Raw genomic sequence first — 18,564 nt, 5'->3', positions numbered from 1 at the left:
AATTCTTTTGGAACATCGCTTATAAAATATTTTCATTTGCTTTTAAGATACATTTACTATTCTACAGAAGAATTAGACATTCATTGGTCTGCCAAGCATAACTAACATGTTAGGTTTTCTTCATATACGTAGCATAATCTAGTTAGAATGATTTTACTTATAAAAACCAAAATTCTAACAAATAGTTAGGACAGAGGGAATAATGAGACGGAGGATTTGAAATATCAACATGGGGGGGGGGCAGAGCTTGAAGTCAGAAACTCTAGACCTCAGTCTTTCACCACCTAAGTGACACAGGTGATAACAAAATGCTCTCAATAGACTGACTGCCCTAGCCTAAATCTTCACAACTTAATCAAAGCTATCTTATTTAACCAGTCAAAACTTCATTGTGAATTTCAAAGACACCATTTTTTAAGTATATACAGCAAATGTTTAAAACAATACACCAAAAACACTGTCTCACAATCTCTGTAAAGTAGCTAATTAACTCTGCCTCTCTCTCTAACCTGTTTTGTTATCAGAAAAAGAAGTTAATAATCCTGTTCTAAACTGTACATTGTTTTACAAAATATTATTGTTACTATTATCATCCACCCACTATTACTATCATTACTACCTCTACTGGCCCTCCTAATAAAAGCCATCTGGCAAGAACCTACCTGATGGGCTGAAGGAGAAATTTTCTAATCTTAAAAAAATGCCACTCAAAAGAAAAAAGAGAAAAAAAAAAAAAAAAGCCACTTAAGGCCAAGGGCCAGTAGCTCATGCCTATAATCCTAGCTACTTGGGACCAAGAGATCAGGAGGATCTTGGTACCAGGCCAGCCTGGACAAATAATTTCAGAGAACCTATCTCAAAAACACCAAACACAAAACAGGGCTGGTGGAGTGTCTAAAATGATAGAGTGCCTGCCTAGCGAGTGTGAGGCCCTGAGTTCAAACCCCACTACCACCAAAAAAAAAAAAAGCCACTTAAAACAAAGGTGTTATTCTGTCTGACTATGTAACCTCACAGGCATGGCTCAAGTATCTGCAATGTGAAGCCATGAGTTCAAACCCCAGTCTCACAAAGAAAAAGAAAAAAATAATATTAAGTGAAGCACATACAATCAGAAGGAAAACTACAGAGCAAGTCCACAATTAAAGGCTTGGCATGGTTCATATGGGGGAAGGGGGTGCAAGAAAGTGCTTCCAGGATTGAGACAGATGTTCTCCAAAAGGACAGTGAAAATGCCAAGAAAGAATGCATAATGTAACAGAACTCCCTGCAGAAAAAACATACCTGATGAAATGGCATCTAAATGCATTGCTGGTAGAGACTTGGGGCATCACTTAAATAAGTTAACTTAGGACTTAAAATCTATCCAATGAACCTCCCTCTATGATTATTCAAATTCAACAAATAATACATTCTCAAGTGTATATAAATATCTTTTTTTGGCAGTACCAAAAATTGAACTCAGGGCCTCTGCCACTTAAGTGACAGCCCCAGTCTATAATTACCCTTTTTAAAAAGCAAGATTGTTTTAAAAATATTTAGTAAAAATGACTTACTTTAAAGAGTAAAAACCCCTAAGCCTCATGTATTAAGGCTTTATTTCCTCAAATAAGTGTAAACAATTTGTTGAAAAGCTTGAAGTCATATAGTCAGTCTATCTAAATAAAGAAAACGAAATTTAGACAAGGTTATGGCTTGGAACTTATGCTGTGGTTCTGGAGAAGGGCTACTTACTACATGGATAGAAACTTTTTAGTAATGACTAAATGAAACAAATGATTGATTTCTCAAGTTAGTACAAAAGGGTTCCTGAATGAAAGATGGCTAGATAGTACCACAATGTAATGAAAATAACGCCACATCATGTTGATGAAAACAATCCATATACTGGGCCTACTTCTCTAATGTAATGAAAATAAAATGGACAAAGTACTCATGTATATAAGCAAAATCTAGAAGGAAATGTGAAGAAATGAGAAGCCAGCTTTAATAAAAGGAAGTGCTATAATTCCTAATGCAAGAAGTTAATCATGAGCCAAGCACCAGTGGATCCTAGCTACTCAGAATGGTGGTTCAAAGCCAGCCTGGGAAACAGTTCGCAAGAACCCCCATCTCGAAAAAAACTCATCACAGAGAAGGACTTGTGGAGTGGCTCAAGATGTAGGTCTCTAGTTGAAACCCCACTACAGCAAAAAAAAAAAAAAAAAAAAAAAAAAAAAAAAAAAAAAAAAAAAAAAAAAAGGTTAATCATGATTCATTCTACCATTGAAAAACTAACATGTACAAAGCACTGTACTAAACAATGAAGCTGCACTTCCAACCCTTAAGGAATTCATGATGCAGTAAGTGGTAAGAGTTAAGGAAGAGTTAGCATGGAGCCCTGATTTTAACCTGCGAGTATCACCAGAGGGAAAAAAAAGAAAGACAATTAAAAGGAGGACCAGGTGAGATGGGCAGCAGTGATTCATGCCCATTAATCCTAGCTACTCAGGAGGCAGGGATCAGGAGGATTGTGGTTCAAAGCCACTCTCAGGCAAATAGTTCTCCAGTCCCTATCTCAAAAAACCCAACACAAAACAGGGCTGGGGGAGTGGTTCAAGTGGTAGAGCGCCTGCTTAGCAAGCATGAGGCCCTGAATTCAAGCCTCAGTACTGACAAAAAAAAAAAAAGGAGAGCCAGATGGTTCACAGCTATAATCCTAGATTACATTGGAGGCCGAGATCAAAAGGCCTGGGGTTCAAGGCCAGCCTGTCCAAAGTTACTGAGACCGCCATCATCTCACCCACTAAAAGGTGGGCATAGTGGCATTTATTTGTCATGCCAACTACACAGAAAGGCATAAATACGACGAATGAAAAAAATGCCAGACCCTAATAAAAAAATAAGTAAAGCAAAGGATGGGGACATGGTCTAGCAAGTGGAAGAACCCTGAGTTCAAATCCCCGTACTGCCCCCCCCAAAAAAGTTAAAGGAGGCTCCTGAAATAGACAGGGAGTGGATACACATGAAAAAATGGGAGACCCAGCTGAATTTTACAAGGGCAATCAAACTGCAGATGTTTTTGACTTTATTTATTTGCAACAGGGTCTCACTGTGTAGTTCAGCCTGGCCTCAAACTTCAGATCTTTCTATCTCAGCCTCCTGAGGGTTAGGATTATAAATGAACACTACTAGGCCTGGCAACCAGTGTTTATTATATCATCTCAGATAAGTTAACTGGCTTGCAAATATTGTAAGGCTAACTCTTCATTATAAATTTGAAAATTGGGAGCACATGGCCTACCCAGCATAAACTCTCCCGAGAAGCAGTTTTTACCAATCACATGCATTTAATATCTAGACATATACCTACAGATTAGTGAGCAATAGAAACTCTTACAATGATGTGACAATTATTCAGTGTGACAGCTGTTTATACCATTACCAAATGTGAGTTTTTAAAACATAGGCTAACACCTCTGGCTCCCTGGGATTAAACCAAAACAAAACAAAACAACAAAAATCCAACTTAAGTTACAATGCCAATCACAGGTCTAAAACACTTCAGTGCAGAGAATTTGTGTGTGTGTGTGTGTGTGCGCGCGCACGCGCGCGTGGGCTACTGGGGATTTAATCCAGGGCCTTGTTAGTGCTAAGCAAGTACCATTCAGCTGACATCTCCAGTTCTTTCTATTACTTTATTTTGAAACAGGATCTCATTAAATTGCCTGGGCTAGCCTCAAGCTTTCAATCCTCTTGTATCAGCCTCCTAGACAACTTGGATTACAGGTGTGTACCACCACACCCGGATGCAAAGAAACATTTTAAAAATGAACATATAAACATAAAGAAAAAAATAAACACACACCCACACACACACTAATTCCAATCAATATTTATTCTATATACCATGGTTTCTGGATGTATTTTCATTAAACAACAAAAACAAAAAATAGCAGTATTATCTGAATGCTGGGGTCCTACACAAATGGAATCCTACCAAATTCTGGTGCTTCCATCAGCAATTGCATCGTGAAGACTATCAAAAGACTTCTGCTCATATCATAGGGCCCTAACCTCATCATTTGTTCATTTCTGTTTCAGAAGAAGCCACCTCTGCCCATCAGGTTGTAAGCTCACAAGAGTTGGGCCCAAGTTTATCTTGATCATTGCTGTATTGCCAGTGTCAAGTCCAGTGGCCAGAACACAGAACATATTTGCTTCTAATTTATATGTAAAGTCAACTCAGATATTTGTTAGTGGTTATACAGAATGCCCATGTTTTCCTAATAATAGATCTAACAGATTGAAAAACTTCAGGATTTAAAATTAGGATAAGACTTCAACTCTAATTTAAATTCAATTAAAAACAAGGCATACGCTGGGATGTAGCTCAGTGGTAAAGCAATTGCCTAGCATGTGCGAGGCCCTGGGTTCAATACCAGCAACAAAAAAGAAAAGACAAAAACAACAACAAAACCAAGGCAGAATTTAAACTCAAGTTTTAAAAACGTTTATCTATTGACCAGAGGTGTGGCTCAAGTAGTAGAATGCCTGCCTCTCAAGTGGGAAGCCCTGAGTTTAAACGACAGTACCACCACCATGCCCCCAAAAAAGGTACCTAGTAGGGGATAATCCAAGCACTCTTTTCTTTTAAAGTAATTTGCTCATAGCCAAGTTATGGAAACAGCCAAGATGCCCCAGCACGGACGAATGGATTAAGAAAATGTGGTATCTATACACAATGGAATTCTATGCAGCCATGAAGAAGAACAAAATGTTATCATTCGCTGGTAAATGGATGGAATTGGAGAACATCATTCTGAGTGAGGTTAGCCTGGCTCAAAAGACCAAAAATTATATGTTCTCCCTCATATGCGGACATTAGATCAAGGGCAAACACAACAAGGGGACTGGACTATGAGCACATGGTAAAAGCGAGAGCACACAAGGGAGGGGTGAGGATAGGTAAGACACCTAAAAAACTAGCTAGCATTTGTTGCCCTTAACTCAGAGAAACTAAAGCAGATACCTTAAAGCAACTGAGGCCAATAGGAAAAGGGGAACAGGTACTAGAGAAAAGGTGAGATCAAAAAGAATTAACCTAGAAGGTAACACCCACGCACAGGAAATCAATGTGAGTCAATGCCCTGTATAGCTATCCTTATCTCAACCAGCAAAAACTCTTGTTCCTTCCTATTATTGCTTATACTCTCTCTACAACAAAATTAGAAATAAGGGCAAAATAGTTTCTGCTGGGTATTGGGGGGGGGGAGGGAGAGGGCGGAGTGGGTGGTAAGGGAGGGGGTGGGGGCAGGGGGGAGAAATGAACCAAGCCTTGTATGCACATATGAATAATAAAAGAAAAAGGAAAAAAAAAAAGAAAGAAAGAAAAAAAAAAGTAATTTGCTCTATTCCTTTTCATAGATTTAAGACAGGGTCTAACTTTGTAGCCCAGGCTGGCCACAAACTTGCGATCCACCTGCCCCAGCCTCCATAGTGCAGTTCAGGCCACCATACCTGGACCCTTATACATTTTATTTTAAACAAAAAGAGAAATTATGCTAGCGGAGTAGTTCAAGAGGTACAACACCTACCTAGGAAGCATGGGGCCCTGAGTTCAAACCCCAGTACCACTCTCCCCCCCAAAAAAAGAGAATGCAATGAAATAAAAAAAAAAAAAGAAATTACACTATGCTATAAAACTGCCCTGCAACTTTTTCACTAAAACTACCTAAAATGTATAGTGTATACTTCCAGTTTTGTAAGTTTTTAAAATTCAAGAACATCTCTGTACTTAAAAAAAAAAATAACACCAAGATGTTTGCATATTAATGTGAAGGATATAAATGAGCCAAAACAATTTCAAAAAAGAACAAGATGGGAGGACAAAGTACTCAATGTCCACAGTAAACACACTGAATGTGAAGTGATTTTTTGAGTAAAGGTGCCAACAACTCAATGGGGAAAGAAAATTCTTTTTAATAGGTACTGCTAGAACTGAATATCCATGTGGAAAAACATTTAAACTCAATCTTATCTCATTCCATACACGAAAACTCATTCATGATGGATATTTGGCTAACACTCAGAATCACAAAACATCTTTCTTTTTCTTTTCTTTTCAGTGGTACTGGGGTTTGAACTCAGGGCTTCATACTTGCGAGGCAGGCACACCACCACTTAAGCCATTCTACCAGCCCTTTTTTGTGCTGGGTATGTTTGAGATAGGGTCTTGCAAACTATTTGCCTGGGGCTAGGTGATCTTCCTGATCTATCTTGAGTGTTAGGATTACTGACGCCTGGCCAGCATCTAGGGGGTAAAAACAGATTATTTTCATGAATTCATGGTAAGCAAAGAATTCTTGGACAGGTCACAAAAGGTCCAAATCATAGAGTATTTTGAATTTGATAAATTAGACTCTATGAAAACTAAAGTTTTCTATTCATCAAAAGATACCATTAAGAAAATGAATAGGGGGTTGGCAAAGTGGCTCAAACAGGAGAGGGCCTGCCTACAAGCATGAGGCCCTGAGTTCAAACACCAGTACTGCAAACAAACAAACAAACAAAACTAGGGTAGACAACTCTTAAAAACATTGAGTTGAACATGGAATGTCTGTGCATTTTAACTATATATCTAAAACTATTGCAAAAGGATTCCACCACTCACCCCACTGCCTTTTTTTTTTTTATAAGGGCAGCTTTTGCATGTAGATGTTAGGGCACTTCTTTAAATGTGGACATCACTCAGGCTGCCTCTGTAGAACAGCTATGAAAGGATCCTCTTTCAGATTCTTTCTACAAGTAGTTAAGCCATCCTTTGCTTTCCCGCAGTACTTCACCCTGCAGGCTGAGCTTGATAATTGGACCAGTGCTCTTCCACCCTGACTGACCAGCATTCACTTCTAATCACTAGCAGATGTGGGCAGAGTGCCAGGGTGGGCCTTATGCCAGAGTAACAATTTTACTCCTATTCAAGAGCACATACCCTTTTTAAACTCCAAGTCATCCAAACAGAGAAAATGACATCTGGAAATACACTGCAGTGCCATGTGTTTGGCCCCTTTCAATGATAGCTCTAGGCACTACAAGCAGAGGGTTGTTGTGCCAGCCTGGTGGGACACCACAAAGTACAGCAACTCCAAAACCTTGCAATATGAAGAAAGTGCTAAAAACGCTAAGGGAAAAGAGTAGCAGCAAATGGGTGCAAGCAGAAGTTCATTAAAGAAAATTCCCTTGATGATAGTTCTTTCTCCAAATAAACAGAAATTGTTTTTCTCATTGCCACATTACATGTTAGGCCCAATTTTTCTATTTTTTTCATAGTCTTGACCTCAATTGCTTATCACTGGGAGTGGGGGGGCCTATTTTAAAAACTAATACCACCAACGAAACTTATTGCTCAATCTAAAATGACTCAATCACATATAAATTGCCCTAGAAAACAATTACAGAATAATTCTGCTTTGTTTTCTGTAACCTTAAACTTCCCATGGAGCTAGGCTGGCCTCACTGTCCTCCTCAGCCTCTTGATATCCAGGATCACAGGTATGCAACACCATCTCCACCAACAAAATTTTAAAGATATGAAAATTTTTTCCCCTGGTGCTGAGGATCAAACTCAGGACCTCACACATACAAGGCAAACATTCTACCAATGAGCTATACCTCCAAACCCTCCAAAGTTTTAATTATATTGCAAATACTGAAGTAGTCAGCTATAAAGGGAGAGGAGAGGGAAAAAAAAAAAAGAGAGATAAGGACAGGCCGTTTAGGGTGGTACTGGGGACTGAAATCAGGGCCTTGTACTTGCTAGGCAAGTGCTCTATCTCTTGAGTCATACCCTCATCCAGCACAGGCTTCTTTACTCCTATACTCAACTAAAAACTAAGACTCAGGGAAGTTAAATTATGTCCAAGATCATACAGCTAAGAAGTGACAGTTCTACTGCACTCCAGAGCCCAAAACTACAGCAAAAGAAATCTAAATGGAGTGATGCTACAAGAATAAGTTATTATAGAACTCAATGAAGTTTGTAAAGTATGACTAAGAATTTTTGTTGTTGTTTGTTTTTGAGACAGGTTCTCACTCTGTAGCCTGTGCTAGCTTGGAATTCACTAAGTAGTGGAGGCTAACCTCAAACTCTTGATCCTCTTGCTTCAGCATTCCAAGTGTTGGTATTATAGCACCATGCCCAGCTGGCACCAAGAACTTATTAAGAGAAAAGAAATGAACATTGATCACAGTTCAAAGAGACTTCATGTTCTTTTATAGTTTGTGCCTTTCTTCACAAATACATGAAGGCAGCTAGGTACTGGTGGCTCATGTCTACAATCCTAGCTACTTAAGAGGCAGAGATCATGAAGATGAAGGTTCTAAACCAGCTCCAGGCAAACAGTTCTCAGAGACCCTACCTCAAAAATACCCAACAGAAAAAAGAGCTGGCGGAGTGTCTCAGGTGGTAGAGCACTTGTAAGCGCCAAGCCCTGAGTTCAAACTCCAGTACCACCAAATAAATAAATAAAAATAAAAACAAATACATGAAAACAAATGTAGTCCATACTTGAAGCACAGTAAAAACTAGAAGCTATTACACAGGAACCCATTTATATCCTCAACTGACAATCAAATAGGCTTATGAATGGGCTTAAGAATTGGCAATGGGGATGCCTTAAGTTATAATAACAAGTAAAGATTTCAAAAGCATTGGCTCTATGCCAACCTTCCCCCCCATATAGCTTCTAAAAATAAACCCAGAAAGTTCATTTCTTAAAAACTTCCACAAATTCATTATTTTAGAGAAATCAATAAATACAAGTGTAGGATTAAATATAAAGGGTCAACAGCTAGCCCTGCTCTTTGAAGTCAATATTTCAAGAATCAACACCCTAAAATGTAACCAGGTATCTATGCCATTTTCCAAAACAGACTAAAGGACAGAAGAAAAAATCAGCTAGAAAAAAATCTCTCTGGCAAATACTTCACTGACATAATTAGCACCCACTCAATTCATGTGTTATGATAGCTCAATCTTATTTTTGGCATTAAATGAAAACCTGGCACTGGGATGATGAACTAAACATGGCAATAAATGAACTGAGAAAAGTATCAACTATAGGATCTCATGGACAACTCCCTTCAACAGAGACTAAGTCCAGAGATACAGCATACTTCTAAGTCTGGAATGGTTGAACTTGTGTTCTTCCAAACTGATTCTTCCTAAGTGTGAGCAAAATATAGATAGGCTGAAGCAAAAGGGTACAGCTGCAGCTTGCAGATGTCAGCCTGTTAGCTCTGTGATCAGCAACCATGCTGCCTGCCTTGCTGGCACCCTCATGGTGGCTGCCTTAGCCAGTGCCAGCACACTGGGCTGTGCCCAGACAATTGAGAGAGGTTCTTCCTGTTGGACAGCACCCTTCGCGGTCAAGTTATAGAAAAAGACATTCTTATCTGGGAACTGATACACCGATAGGATGATAATGTCTCCGTTTTCTCCTCTATAAAAATAAAAGTACTACCACCTGGATTTTATTTTCTATCCCTGAGGGGCCTTTGTGAGGATAAAAATCACTGAAAATTAAAAGCACAATGCTAATATGAGACAATAATATAGTGAGGACTCAATCCAAACAACATAAATGCAAGGTAGATGGGCACTTTGGCAGGGCAAATAACCATGTATGCCATCAGAGCAAATTCTTAAGTACCAATACCTATTACATAAAGAGGAGATCTTCAATGCATATTAAATAGGCCAAAAACCTATAATACAGGTTATGCACTATTCATACCTCGCCTCAAACATCTCTTCTTCATTAATCCTGCCTGATACTCAACAGCACTGGACAGAATTAAACCCTTCTACACCTGCACACTTATAGCTCCTTATACGCACCTCTACAATGATGATTTGTTTCTATGTTTGTTCCTCTGTGAGTTCCTTGAGAAATTTACTTCTTTGACCACTGCTCCCAGTGTAATATCTGTAGCTAGTACACAGTTCATACTCTATCACTCTTTCCTAATTCCAGTTAACCAACTATAACACAGAATGGTTTCTACTTCCTTTCTATTAGGCAGAAATCCCCAAACTAGATGCAAACAGGAGATGTGTAAATGCCTCTGAGTTTAAAGAGACACTGATTGTTCAGCCTGGGACAACCAATCAGAATTTATTTCCTATGTGTGCTATGAGGTGAAAGGAGGTTAGGAAACACTATAAAAGTGAAATTTTTAATTTTTAAGATATCAAAATAGATACCTCAACAGATGGTGACATCAGTTGAGGCATTAAGAAAAAATACAATGACTAGAATAACTGCTTCAAGTACTGTTGACTAGAAAGTGTTTCAGAACACTGGCAGCAGGTAAAGCATCCTATCCTGAAAGAAAAATAACACAGCTACCTCCCATAAGCAGTCAGCCTGTGCAAACACCATATGGTCTGCTAATTTAATCAAAAACTCCAGAATTTACTTTTTCATCCTGCAGATAAAAATGAAAATGAGGTTGCCAGAAATATTTTAGAAATTATTTTGCCACCCCCAAATGTCTAATAAAAATGCATACAGTACCAAGTTTATTCGTTAACCTCCCTCTGAAAACACAAAATGCTTTATCAGCCACATTGGGTGGTGGGGGAAACATAAACCAAAAAATCAAGTTAATACTTTCATTTTAAATTTGCATTTTAAAACCAATCATTCTTGGCACCACACAAACCCCAAGTTCAAATCCTCTCTGCCCTTCTCTACTCCACCTACAAGAGACAAAGCTCAGGCCTTAGTTATCACTTACCTATTCCTACTATTATGACCTCAAATGGTCTGACTGCCACCATGAAATCCAGATTTTGCCCAGAATCCTCTTTTAAAATGCCTATGGTATTGTGCCTTACTCTATTTCTTTAATACCAATTTTAGAACAGTTTTATCTGAAATGATCTCAACTTGCAAGAATAGTTCAAAGACCTCTTTTGATACCATTCATCCAAGTTCATCAATTAATTAACCTATTTTCTAGTTATAAGAGTTTCCTTTTTTCAACTACCTACCTTATTGTAAAAAAAAAAACAAAACACTTAAATGTGAACCGCAGACATAATACCCTTTAGTCGTGTAAATATTTCTGTGTATAGCTGTTAAAAGCTAGAAAATCTATTATGTAACCATATTACAATTATCAAAATAATTAATACAAATACTGTATCACCATCTAACTTATGGACATTATTCTAAAGTTGGGATGGAAAAGCAAAGATGAGGAGTTTCCTAGAACCTGGGCAAACTGATTGGTGATTGCCCTATTACACAAAGAAGTACTACACTTGGTCAAAAACTGGAACAAACTACTGATGAAAGCAACAACATGAATCAATCCCAAATATATTATACCAAATTTAAGTAGCCACACACAGAAAGTTATATGCCACATAATTACAATTACATGACATTTAGGAAAAGGCAAAACTAGGGGTAGAGATCAGTAAGTGTTTCCTAGGGCTGGGATGAGGGGAGGGACTGAGATACAGGGAACTTTTGCAAGTGGCAGGAATGTTCCATACTTTGTGGTGATAGCTATATGGTTGTACATATTTGTCAGAATTCATACAACTAGGGCTGGTAGAGTAGCTCAAGTCATAGAGCACTTGCCTAGGAAGCATGAATTCCTTAGTTCAAATCCTAGTACCACTCAAGAAAAAAAAAATCAAAAAAAGACAATGTATATATGCTGGGTGCTCACACCTGTAATCCTAGCTACTCAGGAGGCAGAGATCAGCAGAATCGCAGTTGGAAACCAGACCGGGCAAACATTTCATGAGACACTATCTTGAAAAAGCTCATCACAGAAAAGGGCTGGTGGGGGGGTGTCTCAAGGTTAGGCCTTGAGTTCAAACCCCAATATCAAAAAAAAAAAAAAATTTCATATAACTGTACACCTAGAAAGATAAATTTTATTTCAATAAACTCTAACCTTAAAAAATAGCAGGGTGTTGGGGTACACACCTGTAATCCCAGCATGCGTGAGGCTGAGAAAGGAGGATCTTGACTTTGAGGCCAGTTTGGGCTACATAGTGAGACCCTATGTATATATGCATGTATATATGTATATGATTAATGAGATGAGAAACTAGTATTCTAGGGTTTTTGTTTGGGTTTGGGGGGGTTTCTTTATACAGCGTCTTGCTATGTTGCCTATGCTGACCTGGAACTCCTCCTATGTTGCCCAGGCTGGCCTCAAACTCATGATCATTCTGCCTTAGGCTCCAGAGGGCTGGGATTACAAGTACACTCCATCATGCCCAGCTCAAGACACTGATTTTGGGGCTGCAGAGTGGTTCAAGTGGTAAAGTGCCTACCTAGCAAGCATGAGACCCTGGTTTTTAAGAGCATATTTATAAAAGAACTAAGTAAAATTTCTCAAAGTAAAATACCCAATGGACGTTATGAAAACCTTAACAGACAAAGCTGAAAAATACAAAACTGGGAGCCAGACCTGAAAAATTTAGTACAAAGACATAGGCAAAAGATACATCACAGACAAGAATTTTCCTTAACAAAAACCTGAATCATCAAATTAAAGTACACTGGGCTCCTGAGCAGTACAGATAGAGCTACAATACACCTCTATCATAGCATATCTGCAGAACAGTCAAGCAAGCAAGCCTTAACTGAAAACAGTACAACAACAAAAAAGCATATAACTGAAATCAGAACAAAAAGCATCTTCACTGGAAACAGACTTCACTTCTCCACAATAAAAATCACTACTTCCAAGTGCTGATGGAAACATTTACCCTCTAAATTCAGTTACCCATTGTTCAAGTAAAGGTGAAATATGGATATTTTTAGAGTCACAAAAAGAGTTTACCACTCAGTCTCTCTTACAACTACTGAAGGATATACTTTGGCAGAAAGGAAAATTAGTGGCAAAGGAAAAATACTGGCAAAGATGCAATGGAAAAGCAGTGATGTAGCTCAGTGGCAGAGCACTGCCTAGTACACAGAAGGTCCTGGATTCATTTCCTAACACCAAAACAAACAAACAAACAAAAAACAATGTGAACAGATAATCTGAAACTATACTGTAAATCTCAATTAATAAATTATAAAAATAACAATTCAGGCCAGACACATCTGCAATTCTAGCAACTCAGGAGGCAGAGCTCAGGAGGATTTGATGCTGGTGAGGCAAAAAGTTAGTGATACTACATCTCAACAAGTAAGATAGGCATGGTGGTTCATACCTATAATCCCAACTAGTGGGAAACATAAGTAGGAAAATCCTGGTCTAGCCAGCCTCAGAAAAAAAAATGCACTATCCAAAAAATAGCTAAAGCAGCCAGGTGCAGGTGGCACATACTTGTAATCCTAGCTACTTCAGAAACTGAGATCAGGAGGATTTGGGTTCAAGGTCAGCCCAGGCAATAGTTCAAACCCTGAGTTCAAACCCCAGTACCATTCCGAAAAATGAAAAACTTAAGCCTAAAAGGGCTGAAAGTGTAGCTCAAGTGGCAGAGTGTCTGCCTACCAAGTGCAAAGCCCCAAGTTCAAACCCCAGCTGCCCCTCCCCAATACAATCATTTTGGCTAGCATTTAAAACACAAAGTGAAAACAAGTACGAGACAGCAGAAATATACTGAAAAGGGAAGTTGCTGAGTTTGAAGTGTTCTAGGGCCTCTGTACTTTAAATAAAAGATGGATATGTGAACTGGATTTAGCATTTTCAGGAGGGTACTTAAATTACCTGTTTACAGTCTTGATTCAGAACAATAACTAAACTGGAACACGTAACGGTTTTTTAATGATAAAGTAAGAAAGAACTATAAGATACCAACCTTCTCATTATGCTATTTATTTGGATAAACTAGAACCAGAGAGCAAACAAAAAAGAAAAAAAAGGATTTAACTAATACTGATTGCACACAATTTTTTCCATAAAACTTACTATCATTTTAAACTAGGCACCTTTCCTAATATACTGCCCACTCCAAACAATTTAATAAACCAAAAAAGCAAGAGATGAAAATTTTTGTGTCCTCTCCCCCCCACCCTAGGGATCTACTGGGCCATGCTTTGCTTGAACATCATGGGTGTGGTATGAAATATTTAAAGGAGTGACTCAAATTTTCCATGAAGTCCATCTCACATCTGAAAGCTTTACTACTCAGAATCAGCTTCATCGACAGACATTTAAAAGTTACCATTCCACTTAAGACATTCTGATTTTTTTCATTTAATATTTAGGTAGAAGGTAGTGGAGGGAGGAAGAAAGAGGGTGTAATTAGTTTTGCTTGTAAAACGTTCATCACAGTTGTAGTGCCAACTGAGCTGTATAGCCTATTGGGGGTCTAATAGATTTCAGGGTATTACAGTTTGAGTAATAGAGGTGGGGGGTTGTGGTGGAAATCAATAAATGGCTACTACTTCTTTGCACAGCCCCATATGGAAGTAATCAAGCGCAAGGGTGGCAGCTGGGGCCAATAACAGTCACCTGCAGTTGAGGGACATGGGGGTTTCAGATGGGTTTTTAATGCTAATTTCCTACAGAAACAATGAGCTAGAAAGAGCAGAGTAACAGACGAGGACGGATGAAGAGAGACCAGCCAGAACAATGGCTGCACCTGGTGCTGGGAGCAGAGGAACAGAGCAGGCACACGCCGGTCTGCAGCAGAGGGCACATCTGTCACCCTCAAAGTAGCCCATCCCCCAGCTCTTCCAGCATAGTAAGTGATGCAAGTCCCTAAACATTAACAGCTTGCCACACAGCAACAGGTTTGAGTTTTTAAGGTTGCTGCATTCTCTATACCAACCCATGACCAAGAATAAGTTAAGGATGCAGAGTTGGTTCCTTCAGCCTGAAATGAGACATACTAAAAATAATGCAAGTCATACATTTTAACTAACTCTTTTAGTTATGACTTCTATGTTTTGGGGGACTACGAAAAATCACAAATGGAAAGATAAATCTTATTGAGTATTTATGCAGCAAGTATCATACTAGTTACTAATTTAGTCCTTAGAACTCAGTTTACTCCCATTTTACAGTTGAGAAAACAGAAGCTTATTGGTGAGGGTTACATTAGTTTGTGGTGATACAGTCTAATTATTGGCCTTTCTTCTAACCATTCTAACTACCACAACTCAATGAGATCCAGCTTTGAGAGGCAAGTGCAGATAAATCTGTACATACACGTTCTACAACGAATAGCAGCCTGCCTTGCTGGGCATTCCTAACAAGCTGCTGGGGACTGAATAACAGGATTTCCGCTAGCTGTTGCTTTAAAGAAAGCACAAAAGAGGGGCTTTTTTAGGTTTTGGCATGCTTTAAAAAAGTAAATCCCATTTTAAATTTCCCAGCATAAATCTGTGTCACTACATAGTTTTTAAATTTGTTTTATTTTCCTTTTGTTGTTACTTTGTAGTGCTGGGTATGGAACCCAATGCCTCACACAAACACATAGTTCTTAAACGGTAAATGCTGTTTGGGAGGCCCACTGGCCTGTAAGAATATTACAACGCAATTTTAATAGGTTGTTTTCTGCAAGATACAGCCACCACTAACTTCTGTATTTACTGACTTGAACTTGGAGGAAAAATTAAACAACTCATACAGTTCAACATAGTAGGCACTTTTAAATTAGAACTTGCTGGCTATATAAACCACAAATTCTACGGGAGGAGGTGTATATAGGTACATAGATAAGCAAAAAACTACTTTTAGATTTGAAACAAGCAACATCTAGGCATACTTCAAAATAATGTGTAAATATGCATCTGACACAATTTAACTTAAGGCACTGAGGTCTGTGGAGTGAACCTTTCCATCTACACACAAAAGGGATCTAAATTCTTCCTGTCATATATTCTAATCAAATGCTTCCTTCTCCATTAACTCTGGCTTCTTCTGATGGTGGTAACTTAAAGGACTTACCATTTTTGTACATTCATGTATATTTTTATTTTCTCTATGATATTTCACCTTTTTAAAAAAAATCTCAAGATACTATCATTCAGCACAGGCAAAATAATGTTTGTAAGGCTGGGGCTCTAAGTGGTACAGTGCTTGCCTGGCAAGCACAAAGCCCTTAGTTGAAACCCCAATACCACCAAAATAAGTAAACAAAAGCTTTGTAAAATGAATGGCATGGAAATTCAGAACACTATTCTAGTTCAAGCTCAGCCATCAACTAGGATTTTTAAACTCTTGGCCAGGCAGACTCATTATTCCAGTGCTGGAGATGAAACCCAAGGCTTTACATATGATAGGTAAGTGCTCTATCACTGAGCTACATCCTCAGCCCAAGACAGACTTTGTATCACGCCATTATCCTTCCCTCAACTTTCCTTATGATACAATAATGAATTTGACTAGATTATCCTTAAAGATTCTTTCCTGGGCATGGTGGTGGTACACTTGCAATCCCAGCACTCTGGAGGCTGAGCAGGACTGTCACAAGTTCAAGGCACTCTGGGCTATATAACAAGACCCTATCTCAGAAGACAGGAAAGGAGGGAAGGAAGGAAGAAACCTTCCCCAATCCTAACATTGTCCATAGGTCATCACTGAGACTTATGAACACATCTAGTACTGAGTGACTTTCAAATAACCATCAATCAATGGACCCAAACAATTTTTTAGATCCACTGAATTTTTCTAGTTGTGTATAAAATGATGATTCAAGCATAAGCACTTTTGCTCCTGCCTCACACTTGCTAGGCAGGAGCTCTACCACTTAAGCTACTCCACCAGCCCCAAAGCATTTTTTTAAATGTTCTAAAGGTGTCAAATGTCATTATCCTCATCTTTAGTTTACTGACATTACTGCATTATACTAGTCTAACATAGACTTACTATGAAAAAAATCTTTGGTTCATGCCTGTAAGCCAATTTAGAAGTTTTCCCTCTTTTCATAGTAATAAAGCTTCTTAGGATGTTTTCATAGTCTTCAGAAAGTACTGGTGATTTTTTTCCTCCAGATAGTATTCAAAGATTTCTTGGTCATAGGGCTCAGGGAGGAACTCAAATAGTAGAGGCACCTGCCTTGCAAGCTCAAAGCCTTGAGTTCAAACTCTAGCACCGCAAAAAAGAAAAAAAGATTTCTTGGTTTTTAGCCTTGATAACAAACAACTCCACTCCAGAACTGTATGGTCCTAGCAAGGGTTTGTTTTTCTTTTTTCTTTTTTGGTACCGGACCTCATGCATGTCGGGCAAGTACTCTACCATACAGCTACATCCTCAGCCCTAGAAGGACTTTAATTACCTTTACTCATAGTCAATGGATTGTCACATATTAAAATGCTTATTATTATTTTTTGTTTCTTTTTTTAATGGGACTGGATTTTTTGTTGTGTTTTTTTTTTTAAACTCAGGGCTTCATGCTTGTAAAACAGCTCTACTGCTTGAGCTTCACCTTAGTCCATTTTGCTCTAGTTATGTTCAAGATGGGGGTCCTCTCAAACTGTATGCCCAGACTGGCCTCAGACTTCGATCTTCCCAATCTCAGTCTCCCAAGTAACATGTCTCCTAAGGGTGTAATACAAAATGCTCATTTAAGGAATACCATGCAAATTCAACATGAACACTGTATCTTCTCAAACATTCAGGTAAGTCTCAAAGATGCTGACCATTGCACCTATCAAAACAAAACCCCCATGTTTTTGTTTTTCTCTTTACAATATCATTAAGTCAATTTGGCGTAAGAGAAAATTTCTGAAGTGGTCTACTTAAAAAGTTCGCTCCACCTGAAGAAATCTGATATAAAATTGAAGAAAATGAAGAGCATTATACTGCTCTCTTCAAATACTCAAGTAATATAAGGCTGAAGTCCTTTAAGGAATGAAAGTTGGGGTTTTTTGTTTGTTTAATTTCCAATCTGAAAACTCATTGAATCTTTGGGAGGGGATACATTTTAAATACCGCTATCACAAAGTGATACGATTCAATACCTCATTCCTATAAATAGACTTTCCCAAGTTCTTCGTTCTAGTATAGTGTAATGCACTCATTTGCATTATAATATAATACTGGGAAAGCTCTCCAAACTCTTTATAATCATAAAGAGGCTTAGCAAAGATGGCATGTAACATAACAAATACAGATGATCTGGGAGGTAGGTACCTGACAATACCCATTCTTGGCTCAAGGGTTGAAGTTAAAAATGCAAAATGTTTGGAAACCTATACAAATAAAAAATAAACACTTAGGAATTTTTGAAGCTAACTGCACGCCTTCTGTGTGCTTTGCAAATTTCCCCAATAGAAACGTGAGTCAGGAATTACACAAAAATAGGGACTCAAAGAAACCAGTAGGCTGGTTGAGATAGTGAATAATGACTATATATTATGTACAACTCCTATACTCTTCTTAGAGGTGTCTGGATTTGGAGACCTCAAAAACAGAAATAAACTACAGAAATAGCAAAAAGCAGCAAAAAAGCTAGAATAAGCATCATAAACATAAGCATCATAAACTCACAATTCAAGTTCCATTTGATGTTAATTTATTTTGTACATAGGAAGTAAATAGGAAAAAAAAATAGTATGGAAGCAAAATGTCATGAAAAAGAGATACGTATTATCT

General features: G+C 38.3%; 1 protein-coding gene across 4 annotated transcripts in view; it reads right to left on the bottom strand.

Annotated features, from left to right (window-relative positions):
* Nucleotides 1-18,564, bottom strand: part of Cbfa2t2 (CBFA2/RUNX1 partner transcriptional co-repressor 2) — a 113,278-nt gene that overhangs the window by 61,372 nt on the left and 33,342 nt on the right. The window lies entirely within an intron of this gene.

The sequence above is a fragment of the Castor canadensis genome, chromosome 5, assembly GCF_047511655.1.
Source record: "Castor canadensis chromosome 5, mCasCan1.hap1v2, whole genome shotgun sequence".
Lineage (NCBI taxonomy): Eukaryota > Metazoa > Chordata > Mammalia > Rodentia > Castoridae > Castor > Castor canadensis.
The sequence above is the reverse complement of the archived record's forward strand: the minus strand, read 5'-3'. Positions and strand labels throughout refer to the sequence as shown.